The sequence below is a fragment of the Stomoxys calcitrans genome, chromosome 1 (genome assembly GCF_963082655.1).
Source record: "Stomoxys calcitrans chromosome 1, idStoCalc2.1, whole genome shotgun sequence".
NCBI classification, from domain to species: Eukaryota; Metazoa; Arthropoda; class Insecta; order Diptera; family Muscidae; genus Stomoxys; species Stomoxys calcitrans.
The window spans coordinates 124764953-124782662 of record NC_081552.1 but is presented as its reverse complement, the minus strand read 5'-3'; positions in this window follow the sequence as shown (position 1 = coordinate 124782662).

The window sequence follows — 17710 nt, the reverse complement described above, 5'->3', positions numbered from 1 at the left end:
TTCTATGCAGATACTGAAAAAGAAGCTACTGCACACCTGTATCCACTTTGTTAGAAATACATGCATGGATTAGCAAATGGAGAATGCATCTTAATGAAAATAAATCAGTTCATTTGATATTCACCAACAAACACGTATCACCAACTCCGATATATTTAAGCAATGTAAAAATGCCTTATGCAAATACAGCCAAATACCTTGGAATGACCCTCGATACCAAAACTAAAAATTTGACGGGCTGAATCTTACATTCCCTCCAACATGGATCGCATATGTTGAGTTCTTTTCCTGGTATCTCTTTGTAGGTAAACATATGATAAAAGGAAAAAATTGCTATGATATTGAAGCTATTCGAATTAAAATTGCACCCTTAATGGGCTCAAGAAGTAGAATAGGGAGATCGGTTTATATGGGAGCTGTATCAGGCTATAGACCGATTCCGATAATTGACACGTATATTGAAGTTCATGAGAGAAGTCGTTGTACAAAATTTCAGCCAAATCGGATTATAATTGCAACCTCTAGATGCTCAAGAAGTCAAGATCCCAGAAGATCCCAGATCGGTTTATATGACAGCTATATCAGGTTATGGACCAATTTTACCCAAACTTAACACAGTTGTTGGAAATCATAACAAAACACCTCATGCAAAATTTCAGCCAAATTGGATAAGAATTGCGTTCCCTAGTGACTCAAGAAGTCAAGATCCAAGATCGGTTTATAGGGCAGCTAAATCAAAACATGAACCGATATGGCCCACTTACAATCCCAACTGACTTACACTAATAAAAATTATTCATGCCAAATGTCAAGCGGCTAGCTTTACTCCTTCGAAAGTTAGCGTTTTTTTGACATACAGACGGATGGACGGACATGGCTAGATCGACTTGAAATGACATTATGATCAAGAATATATACACTTTATGGGGTCTCAGAGGAATATTTCGAGGAGTTACAAACAGAATGACGAAATTAGTATACCCCTTTCCTATGGTGGAGGGTATATAACCAAGAAATAAAATTGAAGTACAGCAAACTGTATTGGCTGCTAGGGGATAACAGAGTATCAATAAAGAAGAAACTGCTGATATACAACCAAATGATGAAGTCCGTATGGGTCTCAGCTTTGGGGCTGTGCTTCAAAGACCGCCGTAGAAAAAATACACAAAACGCAAAATAAAATCCGAGAAATGCCAATCTTCACAGAGATTTAAAAGTGAAAACAGTAGTGGAAGAGATCTCCTCCGCCGCACAGAGACACGCCAATAAACTGAGTATACACGTGAACTCTGATCTAAACAACATATTCTAAAATTATACACCTGTTAGAAGGCTTCAAAAGACACCGCCTACGGATTTAGTCCCCTAAAACACACAAAATAATTATAATAGTCAATATTAGACACTTAACATATTTAAAGGATCACTTTAGGGATTCTAGTTTAGGATTGTGAAAAATAAATATGTTAAGAGTCTAATATTGCTTTGTAAAAGGTAAATAATTTATAACAGTAATATTTTTTTTTTGTTTTATAACTCAAATTTAAATATTTATACCCTCCACCATGGATCGCATTTGTCGAGTTCTTTTCCCGGCATCTCTTCATAGGCAAAAAAGGATATAAGAAAAGATTTGCTCTGCTATTAGAGCGATATCGAAATATGGTCCGGTTTTGAACATAAAATGTCCCGACGATCAAGAATATATATACTTTATGGGGTCTCAGACGAATATTTCGAGTAGTTACAAACAGAATAAAGAAATTAGTATACCCCACATCCTATGGTGGAGGGTAAGAGAATGCCAAGTTCGGCCGGGCCGAATCTTATATGCCCTCCACCATGGATCGCATCTGTCGAGTTCTTTGCGAAGTATCTCTTTTTAAGCAAACAAAGAATAATGAATATGGACGGAGGAGGATCTATGTCAAGTCATAGTTCGATTCGGGGCTCAAGAAGCAAAATCGGGAGATCGGTTTATGTCAAGCAATAGATTTATTCAGACCATATTATACACGTATGTTGAAGGCCACGGGAGAAGTCGTTGTTCAAAATTTGTGGCAAGTCGGATGAGAATTGCGCTCTCTAGAAGCTCAAAAACTCAAGATCCCAGAACGGTTTATATGGCAGCTATATTAGGGTATGGATCGATTTGGACGATACATGACCGACCTACACCTATAAGATGTATGTATTTGTGCAAAATTTCAAGCGGCTAGCTCTACTCCTTCAAAAGTTAGCGTGCTTTCGACAGACAGACGGACGAACGGATATGGCTAGATCGACTTAAAATGTCACTACGATCAAGAATATATATAATTTATGGGGTCTTAGACGCATCTTCCTATGGCGGAAGGTATAAAAATGTTTTTTAATGAAATTTATTACCTTAACATTTTGCACAAACTAAAAAATTAATTTTGGACAATTTTTACGAAGAGCTATCTACGTTCTGCTAAAATAACGCCTCTTATTTCTCCTTCGATCTTTTTTTAAATCGATCGAAAATCTGTTTGATGGAAAAGATATCCGGTAAAAATTGCATCAAAAACAAATTTTTGTTGCGCAGTTTCCCTGGTACTTCTTCCATCGGACGCTTCCTCTGGTGTCGGATTTGAGAATGATAATCAGATATGACGGGTACCGCAGAAATAAAATATCGAACCAAAAAGTTAGCACACCCAGGAAAGGGTGACCCGCTTACATGGATTCGAATACGAACACGATGGGTCTGTGTAATAGGGTCCGCAGCGAATGAGCCAAATGAAATGGCCAATGGTGGCACTCGCAGATTTTCAGAAGATATACCATCAATAAAACCTGGTCTTGATAGTCGTTGGCAGCCCCAGCACTAGGTACCGATGCGATGTGTTTACAGAAATATCAATAAGAAACAATGGAACTGACAACCGTCTATGACGACCTATGGGTTCAGAACACGGTTTATGATTGGAACATGGGATGTCAGAACTTTCTAAGAAGTATCGAGACTTTACTATGTCCAGACGAAATGCTAAACTACAATCCACCGAGTAAATGCGGTCGATCTTTTACTGTCGCCGAAAGCAAAGCAAGCTCTTCTACCATACAATTATATCTGAATCGTGACGGCAAGATTCCGCAAAATATATATTGTACAATACTACGCGACACAAAAGATCAATTCTATTCCCTACTCGACTCAGTGATACGCTCTCTACCAAACGGTGCCAAGGTTGGCAATAACAACAATAATCTACAATCAATCAAAGGAATGCAAGGACTTGGCGATGCCAGGAATGACAATAGCGACAGATTGGTTGATTTCTGCGCAAAAAACCGGCTCATTATTGGACAAAATTCCCTCATTAAAAAATATACACAAATATACTTGGGAATCACCAGATGGAAACACTCGTAATTAAATAAACCACGTACTTATCAGCAAACTCTTTCTGGGTTCGCAGATGGATGTAAAAACTAGACGAAGAGCCAACATCGATAAAGACACATGATTTTAGTGTCCACTCTACGCAACGCCCAGCCGTCCTGAAACTCAAACAAAAAGTACAAAGTTTAACTTCTTACATCTAAAATACCCCAAAACAGCCCGTGAATACAAAACAACATTAGCAGAGAAGCTGCAAAACAACACCCATACATGGACCGACATACTTGTAACAGCAGCATGTACGGAGACGGCCACCTCATTCATACGCATTGCTCGACGATCCCAAAAACCATGGATAAGCAACGAAACAATAGAGAAAATAAAACACCGGAAACGTCTTCTCAACGCTCTGCTACGGGCAAAATTACGTGTAACAAAAACCTCAGCCAGGACTGAATATCGCGCCTCCGCCTCGCTGGTCATACTCCTAGTTCGCAGAGATAAGCAAATATATTTTAATACCGAAACATGTATGGTGTTTACGAGTCAATAAAACAAATGAGCGACAACAACAATACAGGCTAACGGCAATAATAAAAGATGAGGACGGATCGGAATTACCAACAACTGAACAGCAATTGGAGCGATGGCGCGGTTTCTTCATCTCCGAAGGACCAGCAACAAGGACGCAAGCTCCGACCTTCCTAATCCCCCCGTGCGCCGAAACACGCGCAGAGATATTTATATCTACAGACCCACCCATCTGCGAAGAAAATGAAGCCGTTCTGGTCTCACTCAAGAACGGTAAATCAGCCTGCCCTGACAATATACCTGCTGCACTGTTGTGGTATGGGTCACACCCCATAGCTCAGGCGATCACCCTACATTAACTCCCTGCGCATAATCATTAAACAGTCTATAGAACTTAATACAGACCTATACCTTTTAATCATCGACTTCGAGCGTGCGTTTGACACAGTTTCGAAAACTTCAATATGGAACACGCTGTTGAATAAAAGTATCCCTGAATAGATTGTGTCACTAATCAGACCCCCGCAATGGAAAGGAGAGCCCACCTTCCGGGTTCGTCAAACGATTGAAGCAGGGTTGCATCCAATCGCCTACCCTTCCATATTAGAAGCAGCTAATGCTGAGGCACCCTATTGCATACGCTGGCGCATAAACGAATTCCTTGGAGACATCGACTACGCTGATGACATATGCCTCTTTGCGCATCGCTTTGAGCACCTGAGGGCAAAAATGGGACGATTAAATAAAAATGCTGCCAAAGTAGGCCTGAAGATAAACATAGCAAAGACGAAGTCGATGAGGATAGGAACATCAAATTTGACACCGCTCACTATAAACGATCATGTCATTGAAGACGTTGACATCTCACATAATACAAAAGTCAGAATCTTCAACAGTACTGTGAAATCTATTTTATTATATTGCTGTATAACTTGGAGCTAGACACAAGCGACTACCCACAAAATTCAAGTTTTTATAAATCGCTGTCTGCGTCAAATACTTCGAATTTTCTGGCCAAATCGTATTTGAAATGAGGAATTGGTAGTAAGAATAAACGCTTCCCCTGTCGAAGTAGAAATCCGGAAGAGAAAATAGACTTGGCTGGACCATTTCCTACGTCAACCGCGCGATGCTATAGCGAGAAATGGCCTAGACTGGAATGGGCAAGGATGGCGAAGAAGGGGACGCCCGAAAAACACATGGATCAGCTGCAAGAAAACAGAGTTGGAATCAACCCATATATCGTGGAATCAGGCGAAAGCGTAAGAACTTGGAGATGCGTGCACCCATTTAATAGTAATTCTGTATGCCACCTAATGGTACTCCATCTAAAAACCCACATAAACGGACATGTTTACCGACTATTTGAGAGTAGAGTACGAACTTGGTATAAAAATGTCAACCTTGTTGTCGGGGTACCCTACCCCCAAAACCACCACCCAACAGGACACTTTTACCGCTTTGGGCAATATGTGTATCAAATGAGTAGTTGGGCAATATGTGTATTTAAGAGTAGAGTACGAACTTGGTATAAAAATGTCAACCTTGTTGTCGGGGGGTACCCTACCCCCAAAACCACCACCAACAGGACACTTTTACCGCTTTGGGCAATATGTATATCAAATGAGAGGTATTTAAGAGTAGAGTAGGAACTTGGTATAAAAACATCACCTTAATGTCGGGGGGTACACTACCCCCAAAAACACCACCCAACAGGACACTTTTACCACTTTGGGAAATATGAAAATCAAATGAAAGGTATTTAAAAGTAGAGTACAAATCTGAAATTAAAATGTATTCCTAGGTATCTGAGGGGCTCCTCTATCCCCGAAACCCCCAAGCAGGACATATTTACCGATTGGGTCAATTTGGATAGTAAATGAATGGTATTTAAAAGTAGAGTAAGAATCTGATATAAAATTTATTCCTTGGTATCTGAGGAGCCTCCCCTCACTCCAAAACCCACTAGCAGGGAATATTTACCAATTGAGACAATATGGGTATCAAATGAAAAGTGTTTGGAAGTTAAGTACACATCTGTTATAAGAATTGAATTCATGGTATCTTCGGGGCCTCTCGAACCCCAAAAATCCCCAAAACGAGCATGAATGTTCAATGTCACAAAATGGGTATCAAATGAAAGATCTTTGAGTGTTGACTGTTATACACATCTTTTATACACATTTGGAACAGAGTCTGGACCGGCCCAACCACCTAATACGCTTCAATAAGACAGTATGGGTATCAAATGAAAAATGTTTGGATACACATCTGTGATAAGAATTTGATTCATGGTGTCTTTGGGGCCACTTCAACCCCAAAACGGGCATGAATGCCCAACGTCACAAAAAAGGTATCAAATGAAAAATCTTTGAGTGTTGACTGTTATACCCATCTGTTATACACATTTGGGACAGAGTCTGGGACCGGCCCACCCACCTAACACGCTTCAATAAAACGTGTTGTTCGATCGGAAAAAATTGGAATTTAACAAATGGTCTACGACAGTAAGGTTCGAATCTAATGTTGATATAAGAATTAAGGTATCTGGGTCATGTCCTGCCATTCAGCCGGACATGTAGATCGCCTTTTGAGTCTTAGCGTTGGGGGGACCGATCAAAAAAAGGTACAAAAAAGTACACTTTTTACCCTCAAATTGGGATGGACATGGGAGGACCTGCGGATCTTTAAAGTGGTATCGTATCCCATGCGGTAGCTTTGAAATATAACTTTGAATGTAGATAACCAATACAAAAAAATTAATTAGTGTGGATCTCAACGAGATCCGTAGCAATTGATTTCTGGATCGCCGCCTTCACAATGATTGACATTATGGGGGCACGATGCTGAAATTATTTCAGGGTCCGACCCCTAAACTCCCTTCAAGCCGGCCATGTGTGCCTACTATGCCAATAAGGGGCTAAAATAATAGTCATTTGAAAATAGAAAACGAATTTGATATCCAATTTTGAAACCAAGTGTTTGAGAGTAGTCTCACCCCTTAAACTCTCCTAAATCAATTGCAATTCCGGCTAAAATAAAAGGAATATAAAAGTAGAGCACGATGCTGATATTTTTTCCGGGCTAAGTGCATGTGTGGCCACCCCACCCTACATACCTCTCAAACTGAACATATTTGTGGATTATGGCAAAAAGGGGCTCAAATCTCATGACATGTGGTTTCAACAAGACGGTGCCACATGCCACACAGCACGCGTAACAATGGACTTATTGAGAAACGAGTTCGGTGAACGTTTTATTTCACGTTCGGGACCGGTCAATTGGCCACCTAGATTCTGCGATTTAACGCCTTGGGCTACAACATTGAAGCATATATTTCTGAGATACCGGTCGAAATATTGGAAAGAGTTTGCCAAAATTGGACTAAGCGAATGGACCATTTGAGGCACAGTCATGGTCAACATTTGCATGAAATAATCTTCAAACAATAAATTATATAGACTGTACTATCGATTTACATAAAGTTTTCATGAATTTTTGTGAATTTTATGTATTTTTATACCCTCCACCATAAGATGGGGGTATACTAATTTCGTCATTCTGATTGTAACTACTCGAAATATTCGTCTGAGACCCCATAAAGTATATATATTCTTGATCGTCGTGAAATTTTATGTCGATCTAGCCATGTCCGTCCGTCTGTCGAAAGCACGCTAAATTCCGATGGAGTAAAGCTAGCCGCTTGAAATTTTGCACAAATACTTCTTATTAGTGTAGGTCGGTTGGTATTGTAAATGGGCCATATCAGTCCATGTTTTGATATAGCTGCCATATAAACCGATCTTGGGTCTTGACTTCTTGAGCCACTAGAGTACGCAATTCTTATCCGATTGGGATGAAATTTTGCACGACCTGTTTTGTTATGATATCCAACAATTGTGCCAAGTATGGTTCAAATCGGTGTATAACCTGATATAGCTGCCATATAAACCGATCTTGGGTCTTGACTTCTTGAGCCTCTAGAGTGCGCAATTCTTATCCGATTGGAATGAAAGTTCGCACGAAGTGTTTTGTTATTATATCCAACAACTGTGCCAAGTATGGTTCAAATCGGTTCATAACCTGATACAGCTGCCTTATAAACCGATCTGGGGTCTTGACTTCTTGAGCCTCTAGAGTGCGCAATTCTTATCCGATTGGAATGAAATTTTGCACGACGTGTTTTGTTACGATATCCAACAATTGTGCCAAGTATGGTTCAAATCGGGTTATAACCTTATATAGCTGTCATATAAACCGATCTTGGGTCTTGACTTCGGGTCTTGGCACGTAGTATTTTGTTATGATATCCAACAACTGTGCCAAATATGGTTCAAATCGGCCATAACCTGATATAGCTGTCATATAAACAGATCTGGGGACTTGACTTCTTGAGCTTCTGGAGGGCTCAATTTCTATCCGATTTGGCTGAAATTTCGCTAGTTGTTTTTTATTGTTACTTTCAACAACTATGTCAAATAAAGTACAAGTCGGTTCATAACCTGATATATAGCTGCCATATAAACCGATCTGGGATCTTGACTTCTTGAGCCTCTAGAGGTCGCAATTATTATCCGATTTGCCTGAAATTTTGTACTACGGATTCTCTCATGACCATTAACATACGTGTTTATTATGGTCTGAATTGGTCTATAGGCCAATGGTGGAGGGTATATAAGATTCGGCCCGGCCGAACTTAGCACGCTTTTACTTGTTTTTTTTTTTTGAAAAACTCTAATATAGCTCATAAAAAATATCCCTTTTTATAATAGGATCTATTTATATCATTAAGAAACCGTTGAGTGGAGCGGACAAGTTTTCATTTCGCTCCTCAAAGAAATAATACGTATCTAGGAATAGGCACTACCTACTACAAAAAATACTTTTAAGCCTTTTTGGAGTAGGCTGGGAATTGGCTCCAAAGATCCAACAGCTGCGGTGGAGGTGCTAGACGGTAGCGTTTCAAGTACTCTGGGAAGACTAAGCCAGCCCCACGCAATGGAAACTCCAGACAGTGTTCTGCGGAAGGGAGACAAAGTCGGAACAGCCACGAAGGAAGCGCACGGCCCCGGAGTCTTGATGGAGAATTGTGACTTCGAAAAGGATATCACAGCCTTTACGGAAGGGAAAGATGATCGCTGAGAAAGGTAAAGAGTAGCTATCGTAAGCCGGCTTGGCAAGAAGCCACAACAGAGATGAGATGACTTATGCAGTCATCGATATCGGCGGTGCATCTGGAAGGATTCCACCAGATCGTCGGTCCCAGTTGAGGCGTTTGGTAAGTGAACGGGTTATCGAACGTGTGTTGTACTCTGAAGGGGGTCCGCCCATACGAACTATGAGCAGCGAGTATAGAGGGGAGATCTTAACATTGCGCTTTGCGTCAGCGGAATGTATTGACACAGTCAGAAAGCTCGTTGAAAGAAGAAATGGGACTTTTCCACAGGGAGAAGAAGCAGGAAGGAACTATCCTTGTGATGGGCATTGATCAAGTCTCCGTGACAAATTTATCCGAGACTAAAGGCACGGCGTAATAGGAGGTCATGTCCATCTTTTAATACCCACCACCGAAGGATGGGGGTATATTCATTTTGTCATCCCGTTTGCAACACATCGAAATATCCATTTCCGACCCTATAAAGTATATATATTCTTGATCAGGTTAACATCTAAGACGATCTAGACATGTCCGTCCGTCCGTCTGTCTGTTGAAATCACGCTACAGTCTTTAAAAAAAGAGATATTGAGCTGAAACTTTGTGCAGATTCTTTCTTTTGTCCATAATCAGGTTAAGTTCGAAGATGAGCTATATCGGACTATATCTTGACATAGCCCCCATATAGACCGACCCGCCGATTTAGGGTGTTTGGCCCATAAAAGCCACATTTATTATCCGATTTTGTGAAATTTGAGACAGTGAGTTGTGTTAGGTCCTTCGACATCCTTCGTCAATTTGGCCCAGATCGGTCCAGATTTGGATATAGCTGCCATATAGACAGAACCTCCGATTTATGGTCTTATGCCAATAAAAGCCACATTTATTATCCGATTTTGCTGAAATTTTAGACAGTGAGTTGCGTTGAGCCCTTCGACATCCTTCGTCAATTTGGTTCAGATCGGTTCAGTTTTGGATATAGCTGCCATATATACCGATCCTCCGATTTAGGGTCTTGGGCCCATAAAAGCCACATTAATTATACGATTTTACTGAAATTTGGGACAGTGAGTTGCCCAAGGCCCTTTGACATATTTCTCCTATTTAGCCCTGATCGGTTCAGATTTGGATATAGCTGCCATATAGACCGATCCCTCGATTTAAGGTTTTGGGCCCATAAAAAACGCATTTATTGTCCAATGTCGCCGAAATTTGGGACAGTGAGTTGTGTTGGGCCCTTCGATATTTGTCTTCAGTTTGCCTCAGATCCGTCCAGATTTGGATATAGCTGTCATATAGACCGATCTTTCGGTTGAACAATGACTTGTACTTATAAGCATTTGGTCTAAATCGGATGATATGTCTATATAGCTGCTATGGGGCATAAGGTATGCATTTTTCACTGGATTTTGACGAAAGGTGGTTCACATATATATCCGAGGTGGTGGGTATCCAAAGTTCGGCCCGGCCGAAATTAACGCCTTTTTACTTGTTCAAGTTTGGGAAGACTAGAATAGGTAAATATTGTCATATTGAGCCATCAGGCGGTGCAGTGGCGGGGCACACATAAACCTCTATAAGAGCAAGACAGCTACTCCCACTATGATGGAGAAAATCAGCAAAGGCAAGATTCATATTGCCTTAATTCAGGAGCCATTGATGACCCCGAACAAAGTCTCTGGACTGTGCCATATCATCAACCAATTATTCGATGCTAACACTGGAACTCGGTCGAGGGCCTGCGTTATTTGTGATAAATGTTTAAATTCCCAAGAAATTTCAACGTCGGACGCAACAGTGATGAGACGGGGAGACGGTAGAGCATACCTGACATCACTTTATCTGCCGTTCGACTATCCGGCACCGCCACCTACGTCGGAGCTGCAACGTTTGGTGAGGAAAGTGAAACAGACAGGAGATGAGGAACTAATACGATGCGATCCGAACTCTCACGACATTTTGGGGATTAGTACCAATATTAATAAACGGGGACAAGTCCAGGCAAAAGAATACTAACCATCTAATATCACTATATATTGGTAACACAGCTACCTTTGTTAATAGGATTAGGAAGGAGGTTTTAGATGTGACGAGTGAGAGCAGAGACAACAGAGGACATGTTGAGGCTTTTGGTGAAAACCTATTTTCCACAATATACAACGGGACTCATGGAGACACCGAAATCTTGGAATAATGAGGTTGATTTAAGGGTTATCATTACGGAATTGATGGTCAATTCAAACCATCTTACAGACCTATAAGCCTTACGTTCTTTCTACTCAAAACCATGAAACGTATTGTGTATTCCATGATAAAGAGTAGAACACCAAGCGAACTGTTCAAATACTGGCAGCATGCCTATGTCAAGGGAAGGTCGGTGGAGACCAGAGATGGTCCGTAAGACGATTTTTTAGGTTTCCGACTGTCAAAAAGTTGTAAAAGTCGAAAACGTCGTATACTTGTATAAAACGTAGAAAAAGTCGCAAACGTCATAAACCTTAATAACTCAGTGTAAAAGTTTGATTTTTAACAAATATTATTGTCACTTATTTGTTGTATATAGAAGAGTTTATATGTAAAAAAATTTCGCAATAAAAGAAATATTAAATTTTTTTTTTAATTTTTGCATTTACATTTTTCACACAATAAATTGGAAATATACGCAAATTTCAAGTCAATTTATAAAGTAACGTTTAAGGATTTTTTTTGTGAAGCAAAAAATCAATAAATTATTAGTTTTCATCAATTATATTTAGAAATTGCAATTATTTTGTATCCTTTTGCAAAATTATATGCTTCTCCCGTTTTAATTTGCTTTTTGAAAGCTGTTGTAAACGACATATGTTAAAAATGCATGACATCTGAGGAAGTGTCAAGTGAAATGGTACATGGAGTGTTAATTATGTTATTCAATAACAATACTTAAAAATAACATTACTTATTCAATAACACGCCATCTTCCATTTCACTTGACATTACCTCACATTAGCATACTTAACACGCCATCTACCATTTCACTTGACACTACCTCAGATGTCATTCATTTTATAACAATATTGGTAAAAATCGTGTAAACCTACGGTAGCTTTTTCTAATTCTGAACCGATTTTTTCCAATTTCAATATTGTTCGTCTCCAGGAGGAAAAAATTACTTATGCCAAAATTTTTAGTTAATCAGATCAAAAATTCGACATATTTTCGTTCGAATTTTTATTCTGTCAGAAACCTAGTTTTTTGGCTAGGTTTACGACGTTTTCGACGTATGTAATATACGTCGGAAATGTATGTCATATACGTCACTGTTTCTGACAGGCCATCTCTGGTGGAGACTGCCCTACACGAGGTTGTGCATAGCATAGAAGAATCCTTCGATGCCAAGTCGTACACATTGGCGGTTTGCATGGTACTAACACATTGATCCAATCTGGTAGTGGCCTAAGATCAGTTGGACCGGGTTTTTAGAGACTAGATAAACAATATGCTAAGGAATAGGTAAATAAATAACGGGTCTCATGTCATAAATATAAGGGAGAGAGTGGCACAGGGCACGCCACAGGAGGGCATTTTATCTACCACTCCTTTTAATGACCACGATATATAATCTATTTCGGATGCTGACTGGGGAGGGATTGAACCCGTCTGCTATGCAGACGATGTTATAATACTCCTAAGGGATAAGGATCCGAGCCAGCTATGCAGAAAGGCCGGACAGATCTTGCGTATGACATATGACTGGGCAAGGCCCAGGGGTCTCAATGTTAACCCAGAGAAGACTGAAATATGCCTGTTTCCGAGGAAGACGAAGGTAATCCAATTTAACGCACCACGTTTACTCAACAAAACGATTTCGATATCTGATTACATTTAGAAGTAATCTTGGATGGGAAACTTAATTGGAAATGTTACATTCAGGAGCCTACTGAGAGTCCACTGGCTCTACAGGAGCGTGATTAGTTGAGTAGTTTGGTGGACTTCTATGGAGAAAAAGTACAACATAACGGCCATACAACAGGTTGGCAATAGGCGGAGCGATGAGGACCACGCCCACTAGGGCACTGGAGACTGGAGATAAAGTGTGAGGCAGCCACTGCGGCTACGAGACTTAAGGCTATAGGAGAATGGATTGAGGATGGGAGCAGCTCATATCATCGCGGTATAATCGAGGCGACAATAGGAACCCTTAAAGGAAGGGAAGAGGTTTCCGATCGGATACCTGAGACGAAACTTGAGGTAGAGTGCGAGGCACTGCAGCCAGCGGCACAGTCTTAGACTGACAGAACCCTACTATTGCCACTACAGCTAGAGGACAGAGTGAACCTGGGGGGTCTACATTGAAAACTCAAGGACTGAGATCTGTTTTAGACTGCCTGACCATAATAAAGTCCTGCAGGCAGAGATCCGGGCGACCACGGAATCTGTGAGGTGGTGTGGTTCTAACTCGAGGATGTCGAGTGTGAACATCTTTACGGACGGTAAAATGGCAATAAGGGCAGTAACAACAAGAGCGGCAAGGTAACGAACAGTCTTGCAGTGTAAGAAGAATATTAATGCCTTCTATGAGGATGGCAAAATCCGCGTGGTTTTGTTGCCGGGCCATAGCGGAGTAAGGGGGAATAAAATGGCAGATGATTTGGAGAGGGGCGGGCGACGAACGTGCATGTAACAGCGAAACGGGCGGTAGGACGGCGTTTTTTTACCATTTTTCCTTACAAGTGCTACTTTTCGCCGCCAGGTTGTTTGCACATGGGCCCTCTCCTCCACCATAGGATGGGGGGTATACTAATTTCGTCATTCTGTTTGTAACTACTCGAAATATTCTTCTGAGACCCCATAAAGTATACATATTCTTGATCGTCGCGACATTTTATGTCGATCTAGCCATGTCCGTCCATCTGTCTGTCGCAAACACGCTAACTTCCGAAGGAGTAAAGCTAGCCGCTTGCAATTTTGCACAAATACTTCTTATTAGTGTCAGTTGGTATTGTAAATGGGCCATATCGGTTTATGTTTTGATATAGCTGCCATATAAACCGATCTTGCGTCTTCACTTCTTAAGCCTCTAGAGCGCGCAATTCTTATACGATTGGGATGAAATTTCGCACGACGTGTTTTGTTATGACATCCAACAACTGTGCCAAGTATGGTTCAAATCGATTCATAACCTGATTTAGCTGCCATATAAACCGATCTTGGGTCTTGACTTCTTGAGCCTCTAGAGTGCGCAATTCTTATCCGGTTGGAATGATATTTTGCACGACATGTTTTGTTATGATATACAACCACTGTGTCAAATAAGGTTCAAATCGGTCCATAACCTGATATAGCTGGCATATAAACCGATCTTGGGTCTTGAATTCTTGAGCCTCTAGAGTGCGCAATTCTTATCCGATTGAAATGAAATTTTGCAAGACGTGTTTTGTTATGATATCCAACAAGTATACCAAGTATGGTTCAAATCGGTCCATAACCTGGTATAGCTGTCATATAAACCGATCTTGGGTCTTGACTTCTTGAGTCTCTAGAGGGCGCAATTCTTATCCGATTTGAATAAATTTATGCACGAAGTATTTTGTTATGATATACAACAATTGCACCGAGTATGGTTCAAATCGGTTCATGACATGATATAGCTATCATATATAAACAGATCTGGGGACTTGACTCTTGAGCTTCTAGAGGGTACAATTCCTATCTGTTTTGGCTGAAATTATACATGACTTTTTTTATTTTTTCTTTCAACAACTGTGTCAAATAAGGTTTAAATCGGTTCATAACCTGATATAGCTGCCATATAAACCGATCTGGGATCTTGACTTCTTGAGCCTCTAGAGGTCGCAATTACTATTCGATTTGCCTGAAATTTTGTACGGATCGTCTCTTGACCATCAACATACGTGTTTATTATGGTCTGAATCGGTCTATAGTCCGATACAGCTCCCATATAAATCGATCTCTCTATTTTACTTCTTGAGCCCCCAAAGGGCGCAATTCTTATTCGAATTGGCTGACATTTTAAACAGGTCTCCAACATATAATTTAATTGTGGTCAAAATCGGACCATATCTTGATATCGCTCTAATAGCAGAGCAAATCTTTTCTTATATCCTTTTTTGCCTTAGAAGAGATGCCGAGAAAAGAACTCGACAAATGCGATCCATGGTGGAGGGTATATAAGATTCGGCCCGGCCGAACTTAGCAAGCTATTACTTGTTTTATATTTCATCCATACCATGGATATCGCTTTGATACCATACGGCATTGAATTACTAACAATACCGTATGATACTGAATTGAGCAAATTGTACGTACGAATGTACGGAATAGCTGCAATAGCAGTCGCGCACAATCTGCGATATCCATTGGAGAGTTTTAGTGAAAGACCGGGCGCCATCGGTTCTTGCTTAAATACTGAAAGTCCATGACGCTTGACATGACAAGTCGAGTTATTGGCGCCTTCCAATAACCAATGACCATCACATATGTGCTGCAATCGGACCCATGCAACGGAACGAGCCTACTCTCAATCAGCAGCTTTAACCCATTTTAGACAGGTGTTGCTTTCTCGCACCAATGAATTGGAGAACACTTTTATATATGTACCGAAAAAACAGTTTTTAATGTATTACTGTGACACTACAGAATAATAAGGAAATACAATTTGTTTTCAAAAAACTGTCAGTGGTAATTTTATTATATTTTTTCGTAAAATAAGTCAATAAAAACTATTTTTTTTTCGGAAAAAGTGTAAGTGTTTTACAACCTTATTAGTTTGATGGAAAAAGATAAATATGTCATATCACTAATTTTATTGCATTCCAAAGTCCACTAGGAAATAAAAAAAATATAAAAAAATCTATATATTTCTTTCAGTTTTATTTTTGATATTATAAACAGTGTTTGCCTTTCTAATGTCGGGAACACAAGATCTAAAATAAGTAAGGATTAACCCTACCTCTGCATGCAAATATAAGGCCACTCCAACAACAACATTACTTTTTCGTAATCATGGCATTAATAAATAAGATATAACAACAGTATAAGTTTCACCGCGTACACGTCAAATTAATTTACGAGACCAGTTAACGTATCATAATATTTAACCCAGTGTATATGGGAAGACGATCTGACAGACCTACGTGTATAGCATTTAAGACAATGATAAGCATTTGTACTATCCATTCGAAATTTTCCAACATTTTTTCCATGGTCAAACCTAATTGGAATGTTTGATTTTCGTAACAAACTAATATACTTTTCAAAAAAAAAACTTTTTTAAGTTTGATTATTTTCCTAGCAATTTTTTTTTATACCTCCACCATAGGATGGGGGGTATACTAATTTCGTCATTCTGTTTGTAACTACTCGAAATATTCGTCTGAGACCCCATAAAGTATAAATATTCTTGATCGTCGCGAAATTTTATGTCGATCTAGCCATGTCCGTCCGTCCGTTTGTCTGTCGAAAGCACGCTAACTTCCGAAGGAGTAAAGCTAGCCGCTTGAAATTTTGCACAAATACTTCTTATTAGTGTAGGTCGGTTGGTATTGTAAATGGGTCATATCGGTCTATGTTTTGATATAGCTGCCATATAAACCGATCTTGGGTCTTGACTTCTTGAACCTCTAGAAGGCGCAAATCTTATCTGGTTGGAATGAAATTTTGCACGACGTATTTTGTTATGATATGTTTATGTTTTGATATGGCTGCCATATAAACCGATCTTGCGTCTTGACTTCTTAAGCCTCTAGAGCGCGCAATTCTTATGCGATTGGGATGAAATTTCGCGCGACGTGTTTTGTTATGACATCCAACAACTGTGCCAAGTATAGTTCAAATCGGTTCATAACCTGATTTAGCTGTCATATAAACCGATCTTGGGTCTTGACTTCTTGAGCCTCTAGAGGGCGCAATTCCTATCCGATTTAACTAAAATTTTGCACTTGGTGTTTTGGTATTACTTTCAACAACTGTGTTAAGTATGATTCAAATCGGTTCATAATCTGGTATAGCTGTCATATAAACCGATCTTGGATCTTGGCTTCTTGAGCCAAGTGGTGGCGCAATTCTCATCCGATTTGGCTGAAATTTCGCATGAGGTGTTTTGTTATGACTTCCAATAACTGTGCTAAGTATGGCGTAAATCGATATAGAACCTGATATAGCTGCCATATAAACCGATCTGGGATCTTGGCTTCTCGAACCTCTAGAGGGCCCAATTCTCATCCGATTTGGTTGAAATTTTGTACAAGGCCTTCTCTCATGACCTTCAACATACGTGTCTAGTATGGTCCGAATCGATCGAAAGCATGATACAGCTCCCATATAAACCTATCTCCCGATTTTGCTTCTTGAGCTCTTACAAGGCGCAATTCTTATCCGAATGAACTGAAATATTATACAATGACTTCTACAATGTCAATCAGCATTCAATTATGGTCCGAATCGGACTATAACTTGATATAGCTCCAATAGGATAACAGTTCTTATTCAATATTCTATGTTTGTCTAAAAAGAGATACCGCGCATAGAACTCGAAATGCAAATGCGATCAATGGTGGAGGATATATAGATTCGGCCCGGCCGAACTTAGCACGCTCTTACTTGTGTTTTTTTTTTTTTTTTTTGATTGATAATGTTAGTTGTACAGCTATTAG